Source organism: Cervus elaphus, chromosome X (assembly GCF_910594005.1).
Source record: "Cervus elaphus chromosome X, mCerEla1.1, whole genome shotgun sequence".
Lineage (NCBI taxonomy): Eukaryota > Metazoa > Chordata > Mammalia > Artiodactyla > Cervidae > Cervus > Cervus elaphus.
Window position 1 is genome coordinate 91,610,375 of NC_057848.1, and position 15,875 is coordinate 91,626,249.

Genomic DNA, 15,875 nt, shown 5'->3' on the forward strand with positions numbered 1-15,875 from the left:
AATTTGCTTCCCACCCCACATGGAACATAAAGTAATTCATGTTTCAATTATCATAAAGGCTAAGGAAAGTTTATACCATTATCAGCTTTATAAAAAGGATGGTATTCTGATGCTAAGAATAACTGTCAGTAGTTTTCTCAAGAGCATGAGCCCCAAAGAGATCTCTGATGATGCTCCAATTCACTTTTGAGACATATTTGTTTACATATATACATACACACTCAAAAATATTCTAACTGTAAAAAAATATATATGAGGGCAATGAAATAAAAGTAGGGAGGAGAAAAGTTATGTGATAGAGACTAGGAGGGTTTGAATCATTCAAATAGTTGTGTCGTTTCTCCAGTTTGACCTCAGTAAGAAATATAGTTAATAGATCTTGGGTACTTTAACACATTGTTTGGTTCATTCACATCTTGGACGAATCCAGGCTTAGTTTCTCACAATCTTTCTACATAAGGTCGTTCTCTTATTCAGCAAGTCAGTGTCAGAAAACAAGCAGTCAAGCTTAATCTGATCCCCTTATCTGTACTTAGATTACAGAACCCATCCCCTTTTTCTCAATCTGTCCTGAAAATGAACCTTCATATTTAGACTATAGTGTTTATGGTCCAGGTTGGGGTATGTGTGTGTGTGTGTATATATATATATATATAAAACTATAATATATAATATATAACTATTATATATATATATATATATATATATATATATATATATAGTTGTGTATTTTCTTTTGTAATACAGGAGGAAAGTAAGAGTGGAAAATATAAGTGCTTTTAGGACAGATATGTTGTGCTCAGTCACTCAGTTGTGCCTGACTTTTTGTGGTCCCATGGACTGTAGCCTGCCAGGCTCCTCTGTCCATGGAAATTTCCAGGCAAGAATACTGGATGGGTTGCCATTTCCTTCTCCAAGGAATCTGATCTTCCCAACCCAGGGATTGAATCCACGTCTCTTGCATCCTCTGCATTGGCAAACAGATTCTTTACCACTAGCGCAAACTGGGAAGCCCTTAGGACAGATGTGCTGCGTGCTAAGACATTTCAGTTATGTCAGACTTACTGTGTGAACCTATGGACCACCAGGTTCCTTTGTCCAAGGGACTCCAGGCAAGAATACTGGAGTGGGTTGCTATGCCCTCTTCCTGGGAATCTTCCCAACCCAGAACCTGCATCTCTTAAGTCTCCTGCATTGGCAAGCAGGTTCTTCATCACTAATGCCACCATACCGATCCCTATTAAAATAATAGCTTCCTTAGAGGGTGTAAATTTTGACAGAGTGCAGAGGGTAACCCTTCCACACATAGATGAGAAGCGATAAGTAAGTAGTTCTAACTGGCCCATGCAAGAAGAAAAAGGGTGTCAAGGAGACAGAAACTTCTGTGTTGTGTAGGATAATATTATTTTGATGAAAAATAAAAAAGAATAAAACTGGGCAAAGACTGGAGGCAAATCTTCAATTAATGTCTCCTAAAGGACCAATGAAGCAAATTTTAGCATAAGATTGAAAGGATACAGACAAGGAGCAAAACAAACAAAAACCAGTGAGTTTCCCTGGTGGTTCAGACAGTAAAGAATTTGCCTGCAATGCAGGAGACCAGAGTTCAATTCCTGTGTCAGAAAGATACCCTGGAGAAGGGACTGCCTACCCACTTCAGTATTTTTTGCCTGGAGAATTCCATAGACAGAGGAGCCCAGTGGGCTGCAGTTCATGGAGTCGCAAAGAGCTGGACATGACTGACAGACTAACACTTTCACACTTTCACTTTAATAAGAAAGGTAGAAGAATATCTGTTTTTCCCCTTTATTATCTCTTCAATAGGAATTTATTTTACTTAATTTTAAGTGCATAATGAAATATCTCTACTCAATAAACGTTAGTAAATAAGGAAGTTGAAAAAGTGCAGTGCAAATACATACATACATACTTTGTATAAGGAAACACTGGTAAAACTTGAAATTCTAAACTATTCATAATAAATCTATATATTAACCATAGATTAATTACATGATTCAGTAATATCTTTCCTCTATCAGGAATATTTTTAACCAACCTCAGCATTGTGTACCAAAATTTTTTGTTGTTGTTGTTTTTAAGCTATGGGAACTATAAGAAGTTTGTCAACATGCTTTTCTCCCTTAGAAGGTAATTTTTTCTCCTCGTGTTCCACCTCTGTTAGGAAAAGAAAAAAAGAAAAACCTCATAAATCAAGATCTAATCAAGCTAAAAAATCCCAGTTTTATTTCTTTATGTCCCCAGGGTGTTCCAGGACATTTCACAGAATCATTCATTTTCTAAACTTGTGATATAAACATTTTTATTTAGTTCTATTCCTTTTTCATTTAGAATCACCAACTTCTCCCTGTTCCATTTCTAAACTTCATATGCTTTTTCAACATCCTATAAGTAGAAATATTTTGAACTCAGCAATCAAGTTGGCACAATCATGACTGTGAGAGATTAGTAATCCTTCAATTCAATAGGCAGATTTATGTTCAAACAGCCAAGAAGATATTAATCAGACACTTCTTTAATTTTGCTCCAAGACTGGTGAAATTCTTAAGACTTCACTTGGCAAAAGGGAAATTTATAGGGGGATAAAGGCCTATGGGTCTTTCCTCTTTACTAAACAAGATATATACACATTTACTGAATGAAGAGCCATATAGCATAACAAGAAAAACAAATTATTTTTCACGTGGTCTGGTGCTTTCCCAGACATATTTGCAAATGAAAAGAATTCTCCAGTAGAAAATATCAGGCATATCACTCCATGCTCTTGTAAGGAGATGCATAATGTTTTTCTTTTTAAGTAAATGTGCAGTATTTACCTTGGCCAATGGCTTATTATTGTTATTTTACAGAAAAATTGTCACCCGTTTCAATATGGTGAGCAATTTCCTCAGATAACAATATTTCCATTTGACTACCCTTTCTTTAAATTCACATTAAGGCACTGGACATTGAACTCTCAATTTATTAATTTATAGCGTTACTAAAGATCTTCATTATGAAATAGTGAGAAATATGGATTAAGCTAATAAATAAATGAAAGATATGTTCATCACATGTTTTTCTGAAAACACTTGCCATAATGCCTAAATTATCCATTAATTGATAAGATTGATTTGATAATGTCATTTGAAGATTTATTTTTTCATATGAGATAAAACTATGACTGTGGCAAGAATTGAAATCAATTTTGAAGGATAAGAGTGATACGTATCAATTCTGATTATCACTTCAAAACTGTTAAACTAAAAGTTCTTTAATAATTATAACAAAAACTGATTTGATAGCAGTAAATCTTATCTGATCTTATTCAGGCTCATTAATTGCAAAGTGCTAGGGGAAATGTTCTAGCACTTCAAAATCACTGAGGATGGTGACTGCAGCCACAAAATCAAAAGACACTTGCTTCTTGGAAGAAAAGTTATGACAAACCTAGACAGCGTGTTAAAAAGCAGAGACATCATTTTGCAGACAAAGGTCCATATAGTCAAAGCTATGGTTCTTCCAATAGTCACGTATGGGTGTGAGAGTTGGACCATAGAGAAAGCTAAGTGCTGAAAATTTGATGCTTTCAAACTGTGGTGCTGGAGAAGACTCTTGAGAGTCCCTTGGACAGCAAGGAGGTCAAATCAGTCAACCCTAAAGGAAATCAGTCCTGAATATTCTTTGGAAAGACTGATGCTGAAGCTTAAGCTCCAATACTTTTGCCACCTGATGGGAAGAGCCGACTCATTAAAAAAAGACCCTGTTGTTGGGAAAGATTGAGGGCAGGAGGAGAAGGGGATGACAGAGGATACAATGGTTGGGTGGCACATCTGCTCAATGGACATAAGTTTGATAAAACTCTGGGACATAGTGAAGGACAAGGAAGCCTGACATGCTGTAGTCCATGGGGTCATGAAGAGTCAGACATGACTTAGTGACTGAACAACAATAACAGGGGGTTATGTAAAATGGTGCAACTGCTTAGAAAACAGTTGGGCAGTTCCTTGAAATCCTAACCAAAGAGTTACCATAGACCCAGCAATTCCACTCATAGGCATATACCCAATATAAATGAAAACATATATCCACATAAAAATGCATACATGAGTGTTTATAGCAGCTTGCTCATAATAGCCAAAAAGTGGAAACAACACAGGTGCCTGCAACTGATCAGTGGTTAAACAAGAGGTGGTATTTGCATACAACAGAATATTATTCAGCCCTAAAATAACTGGAGTATTGATACATGCTCTAACATGGATAATCCTTGAAAACTCTATGCTAAGTGAAACAAGCCAGACCACATATTGTATGATTCCATCTATATTAAAAAAATAAAGGACAATAAAGACAGAAAGTAGATTATAAAACCCAGCAGTCTGATTGCAGAACCATGGTCTTAACTACTTTACAATGCTGCCTTCCACTTTATTAAATTTTCAAGCTCACATTTCAGAATATTCCAAAATCATTTGATTTAATAAATGCACTTAAAAAGTCACTCTTTCCATCGTGCTTTAGCCCTCTATACACGCACTGTGAGATGATGGCTCAGTTTTATGGCCTGTAGTTACAAAGATACTAACTATGGCTTTAATTAAACATTCTCCTTTCTTTTGTGTATCATCTTTTAAACATTCCTCTACTAATTTCATCCTAGTTAAATAAATTAGTTCTCAGGAGAAACTCATCTTAATTCCATATTTCAAAAACCCAGTCTCTCCAAGACATTTTAGTTGGTTCTCTAAAAATGTTTTAACATGAAGCACAGCATTCTGATGAATTAAATATAGTCATATATAACCCCAACATAGCTCCTAGTATTATCATGCTAACTACCATCTACTTATCTTGGAAGGGTTGTGGTCATCAAAGGCTGTTGTACTTTCCAGTGATGTGTCTCTCTTTCATGAGAAGTCACTGATTCAACTCAGTGAAGCACAATGAAAAGGTAACATTCTTTTGCTTTCCAAAGCACTGGTAAATGGACAAGTATCTGTGTGAATGTGTTGATGCTTCAGAGAAATAGAGAATTATGTTAGGATGGCTTCATCTAGCAGATGGTATGTGAAATCAGCTTCATGGATGATGAAATTTCTAAAGATTCTGATTTGTAATCCATTGCTTTAACACCAATAATTTACATTCAGGGAAGAGGTTTCCAACAACAAAATTTTATAATGATCCATATTTCAAGGGAGACCCTTAAAGAGAAGCACAGACAAGCAATAGATATTACTAATGCAATGCCATGAATAAAGGCCTTAGTGAATTTCTGCTAAGCTTTCCATTAAGAAGCTGGACTGGTCATAGTCTTAGGCACCCCCTCATCTTTCAGGAGTGTGGAGGTTCCTTGAAAGTTTTTGACTCTACTATGTACACACTCAAAAATAAAGAACACAATGTAGAGTTTCAGGGAAATTTTTTATGCTGCTTCAAATTATTTCTTAGAAAATACAGGGAAATCCTATCCTGATTCTGTTCTCTGTTACTAAGATGCTTCAACGCAGAAACGCACTGAATTAAGACCAACTTTCAGACTCATTTCCTTCAGTTAACTTGTCTGTGCCTCGTTTTGTCTGTACATGGACTAATAATGCTAACAGCCAACAATAGCAATGACAGATAACATAAATTTGGAAAACACTATTCCAGGCACTGTGCTTAGTCGCTTGTTTAAAAACACATTATTGCATCAAGGTAAGTATAATCACATCCACTTCACAGTTGAAAACTATTAGGTTAATAACTAATGAATACAATATTCAAACCACAACTCACTCTTCCAAAGCTGCACTTCCCTTTCCAACTTAGCATTGCCTATTTTAATGCTGCCTATTTGCCACCCCCCCACCCAACCATCCCCAGCTCCAGTGGTAGAGTGGTAAAGAATCCACCTGCCAATACATGAAACACAAGGGCACAGGCTTGATGCCTGGGTTGGAAAGATCCCCTGGAGAAAGAAATGGCAACCCATTCCAGTATTCTTGCCTGGGAAATCCCATGGACAGAGGAGCCTGGTGGGCTACAGTCCATAGGACCTCAAAGTTGAACACGATTGAGTGATTGAGCACACACACACATTTGACCCCTTAACTAACAAAGAATGGGATTTTGAACTTTAAGAGTCTCTGTTGTCCCTTTTGATAATAGTAACAGCCAGCAACACGTTCTAATGATGCTCTACAAATGACTCTACCTGGGGTCAGTATAGTTACTGGAATTCCTAGAATCACAGAGTTGCCATAGGAATGCCTTTCAGGCCTGGATCACAGACGGTAGCAATTTTCAGGTATGTTCATCTCTCTTGAAGAGGTCACAGGGATGTGTACTGGGCACATGTAAAGACACAGTGTCCAGTGAGAAATTGGAATCACTACAGGCCTGCCTTTTCTAGGGCTAAACTTCATCTGGGAAAACTGACCTGCAGCACTTCCCAGCACATTCCGTGCTGCTGTCTGCAGTCTGAACATTCAGCAACTTTAAAAGGTATTGCTAAACGTGCACTTCTTAGAGATAAACAATTAAGATAATTGAAAGCCTAAGAATGGATTTCCATAATTTAAGAATATCTTTCATGCCCAGTAATTGAAAAACAGAGTGAATCTGATTTGTTTGGGAAAGTTGTACTTTAAAATCGAGAGATGAATTAGGATAACATGCACTGAATTTCTTAACAATGTTATAAAAGGCATAAGAGGGAGAATTCTATTAAGAAAACTTGCACCTTCCAGAGCTGCTCAAGAGATAGTCTCTTAATCCAGGGAGGCATTGTTAAAAATATTTAGTTCAATTTACTGCAATCCCTGAATCACTGCAGGGTGATAAGTTAGGTTGCTGTCACAGCATAGTTACCTTTTCAAGGCCTCTTCAGGACAATTTAGTACCTTGAAAATTGACAGTAATGCACTAAATGCCCTCAGGTTGCATCTTCATGGTTAAGCAAAGTAGAGATTTGAGGCAATTATTATATCAGGATAATTCAGAAAAAAATTCCTTTCCCCAAATTTATACTGAGAGGTTAATACACTATTTAAAAGGTTCATGGAGGATTCAAGTCAATGTATGGCAAAACCAATACAATATTGTAAAATAAAATAATAAATTAAAACTAAAATAAAATTCTAAAAAAAAAGGTTCAGAAACTGTCATTTGTAAGATTGATGTCGTTTTTATTTAATTCTTTTAACCATGTTGATATACCTCAAGTATTCATCTTATTGCCAAGTTGTTATTCAGCAACAGGGGAAAACATGTTTTATTTGCTATCACTAAAATAATGAAATAATCAACTGAGAAAAACTCTATAGACAAGATCTTATAGCCTAGTGGTGGTTCTTATTAATTAAATATTTTAATGTTGTTCTCAATACACTGTAAATTCCAATTGCATCAACATTTAGCTCGTTTTGAAGCAAGAAATTAGTTAATTTCACCAATCCTTAACTTCTATACATAGTTTACTTTCACACAGCATGACAATGACAACATTACAAATTTAAAAGTCTGGAAAGAAAACATACTGTTTCATTATTAAGTATCCTCTAGTTTTGGTTTATTTTTTTTTAATCAGTGAAATTAGTTTATATTTGTTTAACAAGATATTTATGGCTTTTCTTTAACTGTTCATTTTATTAAGACAGAACCTCAGACATGGAAATTAGTTTTAACCAGGGGCTCAAATACTGAGACCATATGGGTGACCCTGACTGAACATCAAGGATGTTGACTTTATTTCCCCTTAAAATTAGTTCAACATCTCTCTTCTGTTAGGGCTTTCTCTACAGGTATCTATTTTTCCATTAAGAGTCTTTTTAAAAGACTAACATCCACCTCTACACATATTTCAACAAACTTTCCACATAACTGCACTTGAACTCAATTCTCCCAGAATACAAAGTACTCTATTTTAGTTAAAGAAAAACCCAACAGTGCACCTCTGGGCAGTTATCAGACTGCAGTTGATCTTTTATTACAAATAATTAAATCTCTCCACCAAGGTCTCAAAGAGTATCATACACCATTTCATATATCTTAACATAGAGCAGAGCAGGCATTCAGTACTAGAACCAAGTAAGAAGTGTTAAATTTCAAGCTTCTGATCACATCACATGGTGACCAAATCTTGTGTCATTTTCTCATGTTATCCAACTGAGCATCTCACACTTCTTGTCCTCTCAGTGGAGACAAAAGTTTCTAGTTCATGTTCTAAGCGCAGGAAGTTGAGAGAGACAAACTCCAGTGAAAACACATCAATCTCAATTCAACTCGGTTAAAAAAAAAGCAAACTTAAATTATCTGTTTTGAGGGGACAAAGGGAAAGGAAGGCATGGGGTTAAGAGTCAAAACTGTGACAAAGACCAGATGCTATACATGGCATGTTGTAGTTCTGGGAACTATCTGTTATATGATATTTTAAAATAAAGTGGCTTTTGTAGATTTTTTTTCTCTTTTGGTATTGTAAACATATGCTGTTTAATAGTACCTGAATTTAACACTTTCTTTTTTTCCAAACAAAACAAAATTGAAAGCCTTTAAGGCAAACGAACTCCTAAGGAAAAAAGAAAGTCATTTGTTATAAAACTGTGAGGATCTCAAGCAAGACCCCACTTAAGATTCGTCAGCATAAACTTGAGAGCTTTTGTCCACTGTTCCTCCGAGTTAAACTGAGTTTTGATGGAATAGGAGCCACCACTACCTCCTGTGTCTTCAATTTTGCCTTTCTCCACATCCAACCTGTAAGGAAGGCAACAACGTGTCTCGCCTTTCTCAACTTCTTCTTTGAACTGCTGCACACGGTCCAGGAAAGCCACCATTGCATGGTCAAACTTGTTGTCCCAGAAAAACCGCAGCCCCCCTGAACATTACAATGGCAGCTCCTTAGATTTGTCTGTCAGAGACTCCAGATATGAATGGTTTCCATAGGAAACAAGTCGATACCTCTAAAATTTCAGACCCATCTTATTGACCAGGGTGTGGAGCAGCAACACTGTCTGGCCCCAAGCAGCATTAATCTCATTCCATTCCACAGGAACACTGGGCAGCCAACCCAGTCTAAAGTTATCTATTGTACCAAACTGTCCACTATGCCAAATATGGAAGGTTGCATTAAAGACGTTGGTTTTCTTCAGCTTGTCCAGCTGCATCTGGGCATAATGCATCTGGTTTTCTACACTCTTCAGCTCATCATCCAGTTCTAGCTGTTGTCTTTTAAATTCACTGTAATCCCTTTGATACTGAGCTTCCTCCTGATCCAACCTCTCAACCTCAGCTTGGACCTTCTCAAGATTTTCCGCCACTATCTTCCGGTTCTTTTCCATGTCTTCCAGCTCTTGCATCAGCCTCTCCTCTAATGCCAGCTCCTTTAGCTCTAATCCAAGCTGTTTGCTGCCATCTTCATTCATTTGCTCTAATATCTCCAAACAGCGTTTGTAGTTCTGACATTCATTTTCTTTTTTTTTTTTTTTTTAGTTTTTTTTTTTTATTAGTTGGAGGCTAATTACTTCACAACATTTCAGTGGGTTTTGTCATACATTGATATGGATCAGCCATAGAGTTACACGTATTCCCCATCCTGATCCCCACTCCCACCTCCCTCTCCACCCGATTCCTCTGGGTCTTCCCAGTGCACCAGGCCTGAGCACTTGTCTCATGCATCCCACCTGGGCTGGTGATCTCTTTCACCATAGATAATATACATGCTGTTCCTTTGAAACATCCCACCCTCACCTTCTCCCACAGAGTTCAAGAGTCTGTTCTGTACTTCTGTGTCTCTTTTTCTGTTTTGCATATAGGGTTATCATTACCATCTTTCTAAATTCCATATATATGTGTTAGTATGCTGTAATGTTCTTTATCTTTCTGGCTTACTTCACTCTGTATAATGGGCTCCAGTTTCATCCATCTCATTAGAACTGATTCAAATGAATTCTTTTTAACGGCTGAGTAATATTCCATGATGTATATGTACCACAGCTTCCTTATCCATTCATCTGCTGATGGGCATCTAGGTTGCTTCCATGCTGACATTCATTTTCAATGACGTTGAGCTGAGTGTCCAGCTGGTCTAAAAGAGTGTCTGTGCATTCCTCACACAGGGGGTGATCCACATCTGTCTGGCCAGACATGATGCCAAAAAGGTCCCCAGTGACCTTTAGCCTTCGGCTGAGGTTCTCCGTGGTGCCGCCATTGGATGCCTCCCCGATCCGAGTGAAGCTGTTGGCACTTTCTGTGGACATCATCCTGGCTGGGGGGATGAATCTGCGAAAGACACCATCCTGGCGAATTTCAATAAATGGCTCCTCTCCTGAGTTAGCCTCTTCCTCCTGGGTCTCTCCTGGTTTCAGCTGGGCTGTGGCAAGTAATGGAGTTGTGAGCTCCTGGATGGTGACACGGTCCAGGATCTTGACGCTTGTGTCCAGTTTCAGAGGCTGGCTGCAGCGCTGACACATGAAGCTCACCTGCATGGTGCTGCTGGATGTCTTAGACCCCTCCATCCCTCGGGACCGGGGGCCCGCCACCCTGATCCAGTCTACCGTGGGGGTACCGCTGCCTCCGGTCTGTCTGTGAACGGGACTTCCAAGACTGCCATTGCCCAGCCTTCAGCTACTTCTCTCCTCTAGTTTTTAAAGTGAGATTCTGGCTAAATCTCTGTTCACTCTTACATCGTGGGATATTTCATAGTGAGTCTCAAATAAAGGCTCGAATGAGAAAGTGACTTAATAAGAAAATTTACAGGTTTATCTAAAAAATCAATACTTTTTTTTTTTTCCCCTACTAGTGTTTCCACACGTTGCACAGAAAAGCTTTTATAAATTTGATCTTTTTCTGGCCAAACAATTCTTTACCTAGTAGTGAGGATGGAAACTAACAGCTATTAAGCATATCCTATATTCTAGGATCTAGAATAGAAACCGGGTCAATTAACTTCCAACCCAGCCCCATGTTTTTTTGTTTTTTTTTTTTTTTTCCCATATGCCATTGCTGCCTTTTGAAATGCAGAAGATATAAACAGGAAAAATATTACTGAAGTAATATTGCTTTTATAGTGAATGACTAGGAAGCTGTCATAGATAAGTATGTAAACTGCTCTCAAATAATACTTATCTCAAAGAAAAGGAGAATCTGAAGCAGAAACTATTTTGCAGAATTAAAATCAGAATATGTCTCAAAAAAGAAAAAGTAAATATTTCTTGCCACTGTTAATAACATTTTCTTTTTATTTGATCTTTTGGTCCTTAAGAATCACAATATCCAGATTCCCAATTATAATTTGTTTGAAGAAACTCTATGCCTAGTGATAGACTGTCAATCACTATAGGTCTTACATGTGGGCAAATCTGATATACTCATTCTCCCCACTCCTACCCAACACTCAATATGCACAGCACAATTTCCATCCTGTCATTTCAGCTAAGAAGCAAATCTGACAATTTATTACAGCCCTCCTGCACCAGATAATGGTCCAACTGATGGTATATGACAGAGCAGCTTAACTTCAAGAGCTTCTGCCGCTTTCTACAACTGCTTCTACTTTTGCTTTCCTCAGCGTCACCTTAGTAAACGATTTCCTTGCTGCTGTTTTAATTTTGATATGTCTTATTTCTTGGGAAATTGCTATGAAAGTAAGTAAAAATAGGTGGCTGTGAAGTTTTTTTTCCCAATATGTACATCAGCTTTTGCCCAACATAATCATAGAAGCAGAGCAGTGTCTAACAACAGACACATTTTTTTTCCTAATCAATTAGAATAAATGGGCACTATCTCATCTTGACAAAACTTTACTTTTTTTGATTTTATGATCTATTGAGTCAGAAGAAAAATGCTTTAAAAGTTCATTGTTTTGATCTTAATGTTGAATAAAATCAGGTGTTCTTCAGGCAATTTAAAAATATGTTCTGTTTCAACTTATTTGTATATACATTTTTTTTTTCTGGCACCTGTTAAAGTTTCAGCTAAATTTCTGTCCCAAATGCCATTTTTAATTTTGCTATCATTTTAGTATTTTATTCTTATGTTGATTTATGATAATGAGCTTTATGTTAGTCTTAGCTTTACTTCTGTTTGCAAAATATACATAAAATGTTATACATTCTGAGAAGACTGTATGCATTGGAGGTCCTGTGATGCAATGTTAATATTCTTGTTTCTTTTGCAATGTCTCTTCCCCCTTTTGTTTCTTTTCAATCCCCAGGCTTTGGGGATCATGATAACTCATAGCAGTGCTTTCCTGGAGTAAAGGCTGTTGTTGCAGCCCTGCCTCTTCACTGCTACTCCAACACCAGTAAAACATCAGTTTACACATGAAAGTTTTTCTTTTAGTTGCAAATCAAATATTTAATATCCATATGGAAACCTAGATGATTCAGAAGTTAGCATCACACATTTTGATCTCAAATGAATAAAATATCAATTTCTAAAGAAATTTTTCTCACTTAAAAAAATCTGTATTTCTTATTGCAAGAAACTGAACTAGAGTCAGCTCTCACTAATCTGGCCCAACAGAGGGCAGTAACAAGGATAACCCATAAGACATTTATATTTCATCTTGGAATGCATTTTTGATAAGGCATGCTTTGCAACTGAGTGTTTTCTGATTAGGAGCAGTCAATTCAAAGTGATTCAAAGACGTTATAAAAGTCCAACTCTGAAACAGCTGAAAAGCTGCTCTGATTTGCACATTCAGAACTGCCCTCCATCCCACCTCATATTCATAGTCTCAATTTTCTGCTGAAATGCTCCCTGTATCTCTCAGGTTTCTACATTGTCACATGTTTCTTTCACTATTTCTAACAGTTGGTAGGATCTCTCTTTAGCTCAGCCCTGATGGATAAACAAAGGTTTTTAGCCATTTTTCCTCAAGGGAAAATGAACAGAAATATATTTACCCTCTCCATTTATTTTCTACCTTTACAGAGGAGGATAGGAATTGATGTTGTAAAAAGGAAACCAAAAGGAAGAACAAATCATATGCTTTTTATAGATTAAGATTTTTTTTAATTAAGCACTATTAATTAGAGAGATCTACAAAGGGATCCTGATTCCTGGAATCAAAGTCACTTAAATGATAAATTTGGGGGATAAGTATATAAAAAAGTGGAATGCAGCCACTTTCAGAATTTTACAACTTAGTTAGATTTTAAGTCTAATTCTCCTAAGTACCAGTTACAAGAAAAGTCTTTTAAGCCACAGAATTCTTCATAAATAAATAACCTCCATAAAAATTCAATAGCTTCATTAGAAATGTGTTACAAAGCAAATACACTGAGTAGCTGGATTCACAACTGAAGAAAATTATACACGTTACAGTGACCAGACCTACCATTATAAAAGCAAAAGGAAGATTGGAATTACTTCTTCTCCGATGGTATTTCTAAAATGCATTATTCATAGTGATGGCAGTAACTATCCACTGGTTTTCAAACACCATAGAGTGAGAGATACTTGCATTTATTTATTTTTTAATTAATTAATTTATTTTAATTGGAGTCTAATTACTTTACAATAATGTGGTGTTTTTTGCCATACATTGACATGAATCAACCACGGGTGCACATGTGTCCCCTGATCCTGAACTCCCCTCCTACCTCCCTCCTCATCCCATCCCTCTGGGTTATCCCAGTGCACTGGCTTTGAGTGCCCTGTTTCAATCACTGAACTTGGACAGGTCATCTATTTTCACGTACGGCAATATACATGTTTCAATGCTATTCTCTCAAATCATCCCACCCTCACCTTCTCCCACAGAGTCCAAAAGTCTGTTCTTTATATCTGTGTCTCTTTTGCTATCTTACACATAGGGTCATCGTTACCATCTTTCTAAATTCCATATGTATGTGTTAATATACTGTATTAGTGTTTTTCTTTCTGTCTCACTTCACTCTGTATAATAGACTCCAGTTTCATCCATCTCATTAGAACTGACTCAAATGTGTTCTTTTTAATAGCTGAGTAATATTCTATTGTGTATATGTACCTCAACTATCTTACCCATTCGTCTGCCAATGGACATCTAGGTGTCTTCCATGTCCTAGCTATTGTACACAGTACTGCGATGAACTTTGGGTGACCCGTGCCTCTTTCAATTCTGGTTTCCTCAGTGTGTATGCCCAGCAGTGGGATTACTGGTTCATATGGCAGTTCTATTTCCAGTTTTTTAAGGAATCGCCACACTGTTCTCCATAGTGGCTATATTAGTTTGCATTCCCACCAATAGTGTAAGAGGGTTCCCTTTACTCCACACCCTCTCCAGCATTTATTGTTTGTAGATTTTTTGATAGCAGCCATTCTGACCCACTTAAGATGGTACCTCATTGTGGTTTTGATTTGCATTTCTCGAATAATGAGTGATGCTGAGCATCTTTTCTTGTGTTTGTTAGCCATCTGTATGTCTTGTTTGGAGAAATATCTGTTTAGTTCTCCTTCCTCCCCCTTCTCTTTTCTACCTTCATTCTTTTTATTCTTTTTTTTTTAATCCAGAGCTTAGATTGGGGCAAAAATTACAACCAAATTTGTATAAATGTAGAATCAGGTATTTGATTACTTTATTATATTTATTTGTATACTCTAAAGAGCAATAAAGAGAAATAAATCTAAATTATGTGACAATGAAAATGAGTAAATTTTTCCTCGATGTAAATAACCATAAATACTTAGACAGACCTCTGTGAGAGATTCACAGAACCTCTAAATTCTGAATTTAAAAATAGTTCTTCATTGTATTGGGGTGATTTACACTTAATGAAAGGAGATAAGATATAGAAAAAGCTAGAAGGAAACAGTATATTTAGGGAGAATTTGGGGGGCAGTAAAACAATATAAGTGTTTGTGGACTTCTTTTCAGGAATATTAAAAAGGAATTACCCAGAAAAAATGTTGTGTTTTCCACTGCTCAAGTTACCTCTAGAATATAACCAAGATATTTTCAATTTTGCTATAATATCTCATTTTTTCCTGATGTACAATATACATGAAAAAATTACTCAATTTTACAAAGAGGCTGCTTTTGTTCAAGTTAAAAACTTTGTCTTCTACTGGGATTCACAATCACTACTTCATGTTTATATTTTTCATTTCATATTTGAAACTTGTATTTTATGTATATGTGTGATATTTACTTTTATGCATTTTATGACTAAAATGCTATGCTATGCTAAATGACTTATGCTAAATTGCATAAGTATACACTATACTTAAAATTTGCAACGGTTTCACATCACTATATTGTTTGATTGTTTTAGTACATTATAAGACTCACTGTGTAACTAACAGGCTTGAAGTTTCATTCTTGTGTCATGGTGTTTATTTTTAACAAACTGGGCAGCAGAATATTTGAGGAAAATAAACTCTATTGCAATAAAGTAGCAGATTTGTTTTAAACTATCACATTGGTATATTTAGTGATAATCTACCACATTCTGTTAGTGAACCACAGGTGTCTCTAAAAAGTGGGTAATTTGGCATACCATATGTGATACCATGATGTCCCAATAGGGTAAAATCTTTGCTATAGAAACTTTGCAACTTAGCATTATGCTTTTGTTACTTTTGTAGGTAGGCTAATTTTATTCAATTTAAGACAAACTAAACTATCTCTTTTAAAGAGCATACACTCATAAAAATAACTTTAAAAGAGAGCAAAGGAAAACTCTCAGGACATGCCTAATTGTTGACATCTGAAATAATGGTCTAATTTATGGAAGTACCATACTCCATAAAAATGCTTGGTATACTATGCAGTTTAAACCAACAAGAAGTGTCTTTATACATTGACAAAATAATGAATTTAAAAATGAAAAAAGACATTTTTACCACAAAACAAATAAGGCAGACTTTTGTCATCATGTAGACATTGCTCTTAAGTGATCAATATCGGC

General features: G+C 36.4%; 1 protein-coding gene and 1 pseudogene across 2 annotated transcripts in view; both read right to left on the minus strand.

Annotated features, from left to right (window-relative positions):
- The window catches only part of PCDH11X (protocadherin 11 X-linked), a 940,417-nt gene that overhangs the window by 114,430 nt on the left and 810,112 nt on the right, over positions 1-15,875 (minus strand). The window lies entirely within an intron of this gene.
- LOC122689761 lies at positions 8,569-10,501 on the minus strand (annotated as a pseudogene).